The sequence below is a fragment of the Bubalus kerabau genome, chromosome 12, assembly GCF_029407905.1.
Source record: "Bubalus kerabau isolate K-KA32 ecotype Philippines breed swamp buffalo chromosome 12, PCC_UOA_SB_1v2, whole genome shotgun sequence".
Taxonomy (NCBI): Eukaryota; Metazoa; Chordata; class Mammalia; order Artiodactyla; family Bovidae; genus Bubalus; species Bubalus kerabau.
Window position 1 is genome coordinate 19,864,137 of NC_073635.1, and position 4,522 is coordinate 19,868,658.

Sequence of the window (4,522 nt, forward strand, 5' to 3'; positions counted from 1 at the left end):
AGAGACTTTCAGAGAAGGCAATGGCAACCCACTCCAGTACTCTTGCCTGGAAAATCCCAGGGACGGCGGGGCCTGGTGGGCTGCTGTCTATGGGGTTGCACAGAGTCGGACACAATTGAAGCCAGTTAGCAGCAGCAGCAGCAGCAAAGGTGATACTTAAGTTAGCCAGGAAAAAAAGAGAGCTTATTCATTAAATAGTATTTATTCAACTCATCTAAGTTGTTGATTTTATCGGCATAAGGTTGTCCATAATATTCTCCTCATCAAAGCATTTGAGTCCGTTCTAATGAGGTGGATGCACCAAGAGCCTATTATACAGGGTGAAGTAAGTCAGAAGAGAAAGACAAATATCGTATATTAACACAGATCTATGGAATCTAGAAAGACGGTACTGATGAACCCATTTGCAGGGCAGCAATGGAGACGCAGACATAGAAAACAGACTTGTAGACATGGCAGGGAAGGAGAGAGTGAGACGAGTGGAGAAAGAAGCATGGAAACATATACAGTACCACATGCAAATAGACAGCCAGTGGGAATTTGCTCTATGACTCAGGGAACTCAAACCAGGGCTCTGTAACAACCTAGAGGGGTGGGATGGGGTGGGAGGGAGCTTCAAGAGGGAAGGGACATATGTATACCAATGGCCGATTCATGTTGATGTGTGGCAGAAACCAACGCAACATTGTGAGGCAATTCAGTTCAGTCGCTCAGTCGTGTCTGACTCTTTGCGACCCCATGAATCGCAGCACGCCAGGCCTCCCTGTCTATCACCAACTCCCGCAGTTCACTCAGACTCACATCCATCGAGTCAGTGATGCCATCCAGCCATCTCATCCTCTGTCGTCCCCTTCTCCTCCTGCCCCCAATCCCTCCCAGCATCAGAGTCTTTTCCAATGAGTCAACTCTTCGCATGAGGTGGCCAAAGTACTGGAGTTTCAGCTTTAGCATCATTCCTTCCAAAGAAATCCCAGGGCTGATCTCCTTCAGAATGGACTGGTTGGATCTCCTTGCAGCCCAAGGGATTATCCTTCAATTAAAAATAAATTAGAAAAAATTCTCATCAGTTCTCTTAATGTCTAAAATCTACAGTGATGTCTCTTTTTTCATTCCTCATAATTTTGTTTTTTCTTCATCAGTCTTATCAGCAATTTATTTACTTTATTAATCTTTTCAACTTTCTCAATTTTCTGTTTTTTCCATTTAATTGATTTCCATTCTAATTTTATTATCCCTCCTACTTATTTTGTATTTAGCTTGCTTTTATTTTTTTCTCTCGAGATTGGCACTCAGATCACTGATTTGTACATCTTTCTTTCTTTTCTAATATAAGCATTTAAGTGTAAGAGTTTTCCAAGGCTTTCGCTGTAACCCACAAATCCTGATATATTGTATTTCATTTGGCTCAAAATATTTTCTAATTTCTTTTGCACTTTCTTAGGTGGTCCATGGGTTTTTTAGAATTATTTATTTATTTTCCATTTTAAAAAATTCATTTACTGATTTTTGGCTGCACTGGGTCTTCACTGCTGCGCGGGCTTTTCTCTAGTTGCAGCAAGCAGGGGCTACTCTTGGTTGTAGTGCATGGGCTTCTCATTTCGGTGGCTTCTCTTGTTGCTGAGCAGACTTGGGCTCATGGCCTTCTGTAGTTGCGGCTTGCAGGCTCACAAGCATAGGCCCAGAAGTGGTTGCGCTGGGGCTTAGTTACTCCTCGGCATGTGGGAACTTCCTAGATCTGGGATCAGACTGATTCCTATCCACTGCACTACCAGGGAAGTCCCAGAAGTGTATTATTTAATTTCCAAAAATGTCGGGTGGGGGGGGTGCTTTTCTACATATCCGCCCATTACTTTCTTATTGTTGTTCAATCGCTATGTTGTGTCCAACTCTTCTGTGACCCCATGGACTGTAGCCCCGACAGCCTCCTCTGTCCATGGGGTTTCCCAGGCAAGAATACCGGGGTGGGTTACCATTTCCTTCTCCAGGGGATCTTCCCGACCCAGGGATCGAACGATGGCTGGTGGATTCTTTACCACTAAGCCACCTGGAATGCTACCTTACTTCCCCTGTGGTCACACTAAGGAGTATACTCAGTGTGATTTCAATTCTTTTATCATCTTTTTCTTGGCTGCAAGGCACAACTTGTGGAATCTTAGTTCCCAGAGCAGGGATTGAACCCAGGCTCTCGGCAGTGAAAGTGCAGACTCCTAATCACTGGACTGCCAGCTGCTGCTGCTGCTGCTACTGCTAAGTCGCTTCAGTCGTGTCCGACTCCGTGTGACCCCATAGATGGCAGCCCACCAGGCTCCGCCGTCCTTGGGATTCTCCAGGCAAGAACACTGGAGTGGGTTGCCATTTCCTTCTCCAATGCATGAAAGTGAAAAGTGAAAGTGAAGTCACTCGTGTCCGACTCTTAGCGACCCCATGGACTGCAGCCTACCAGGCTCCTCCATCCATGGGATTTTCCAGGCAAGAGTACTGGAGTACTGGAGTGGGGTGCCATTGCCTTCTCCCAGGCAGGACTGCCAGGGAAGCCTCCAATTCTTTTATAACTATTGAGACTTTTCTAATAGCCCACCATAGAGGCTACATTGGTGAGCGTTCTGTGCTCCTTCACTTGGTCCGCATGCAATTATTGTACATACTGGCAAGACAGCATTCTGCTCCAAAGTGGCAAATAGGATCCAGGTAGAAGCAGGCTCCCTGCTAGGAAACAGACTGCATGCTCCCTTAAAGGAATCAGACCCCAACTCAAAAAATAAGAACATGATCCTTCTGCTTGTTACCCCATTTGTCTTCTGATTCAGGGTCTCCTGTTGTCATTCTGCTTGGTTCCATGGGAACTCAGAGAGATGATGCAAAATAAGCACGCTATTTTAAAAAATTTGGAGAACAAAAATGAGCCCTTGAAAATATTTTTAAAAATCATGGATAAAACCAGAAAATATAACAGAAGGGTTAAAAGATAATGTTGAAGAAATCTTCCTGGAAGTAGAATGGAAAGGCAAAGGTGTAAGGGACTGTCCTGGTGGCCCAGTGGTTAAGACTCCGAGCTTCCCCTTTAGGGAGCACGGGTTCCATCCCTGGTCAGGGAACTAAGATTCCCAACGCCACGTGGTACGGCCAAAAAAAGAGCAAAGGTGTAGAAAAGGAAAATTTTTTTTTTAATTAGAGAATAAGTCAGAGCTCAACAACTAAATAATAGGATTTCCAGCAAGAGACATAAAAACTGGCGAGGAGACTCAAGAAGATGTCCCAGAACTAAGAGTAACTCACTTGTAGGAGGAGGTAGCGGAGTGAAGGACCTGCTAAGTTTCCCGTGTAATGGATGAAAAGAGACTCATATCACCAGACGCGATTATGAAATCTTGGAATTCCTGGAACAAAGAGAAGATTTTATGAATCTCCAGAGAGAAAAAAAGTCACATTTAATGGATCTTGGTCACACTTAATGGATCAAGAGTCAGTCTGGTTTCAGATTCTCAACAGTGACAGTGGATGCCGGAACACAAAGAAGCAATGCCTTCAAAGTTCTAAGAGGGGGACTTCCCTGGTGGTCCAGTGGTTAAGACTCTGCTTCCAATGCAAGGGGCGCAGGTTTGATCCCTGGTCAGGGAACTAAGATTCCACATGCCATACAGCGTGGCCAAAAACAAACAAACAAAAAAACCAAAAAAACAAAGTCCTGAGAAGAAATAATTCCATCCTAGACTTTCATACCCATTGACACACTGTCAAATCGGTTGCTAGAGTAAAATAAAGATAGTTTCAGAGATTCAAGGTCTCATAAAATGGTACCTCCCACGCATCCAAGAAAATGTGCTCCATCAAGACAACAGAGTGACTTGACCCAAGAAAGGGGAAAACCTAGAATCCAAAGCAGAGGATTAACACAGGAGTGAGTTCAAGGGGATCTCGCAGAGCATGTGTGGACCATGTGGAGAGTGACCAGTTTCAACCGAGGTGGCGTTACTTAGAGGCTCAGTGAGGGCTGTTTCCATCAAGCTCTCTGCAGCCATCACACTCTCTTTACCTGGAGGAAAACGCTCCCAGGCCACCCTGGCTCAGATTCATGTCTGTACCTGTTAGGCTCAAATGCGTGCTGATGAAGTCTCTCTCCTCTTCTCTCTACGCCCCGCAGGCAGGATCAGCTGAGGACACTCCCTGAGGACCTACCCCAAGAGGCATTCTGATTCGCCAGCTCCTGAGAACTCAAACTACAGAGCAGTCCATTCCTAGTGACCACGGATGACCAGTACTTAAGGCCTGCCAGCTACCCCAACCACAGTGAGTCGTATGCTTCCCAAGAAGGGCTGTGCCCACCAGCTGCCCCAGAAGGGGCTCTTACAAAACTCCCAAGGGAGCTAAAGTCAGGTTCAGAAACTCCATAGCTCATCTTTCCCTGGGAGCCCTCATCTATGTTCCTTCTTAGTGAGATCTGCGCTTGTTTCATAAACTAATGTAGATATCATGTATGATACAGGTGAGGGGCTTAATCAGTGATACCTCTTTTTTAAAAAAC

At 45.3% G+C, this 4,522-nt stretch overlaps 1 long non-coding RNA gene across 1 annotated transcript; it reads right to left on the reverse strand.

Moving 5' to 3' along the window:
- Positions 1 to 236: 236 nt before the first annotated feature.
- On the reverse strand, positions 237 to 4,265 carry LOC129624086 (uncharacterized). The gene is made up of 3 exons (XR_008700738.1): positions 4,083 to 4,265; positions 3,277 to 3,377; positions 237 to 1,030 (listed from the first exon to the last, which is right to left on the reverse strand). It is a non-coding gene; the product is annotated as an uncharacterized LOC129624086 (long non-coding RNA).
- Between the last annotated feature and the right edge of the window lie 257 nt (positions 4,266 to 4,522).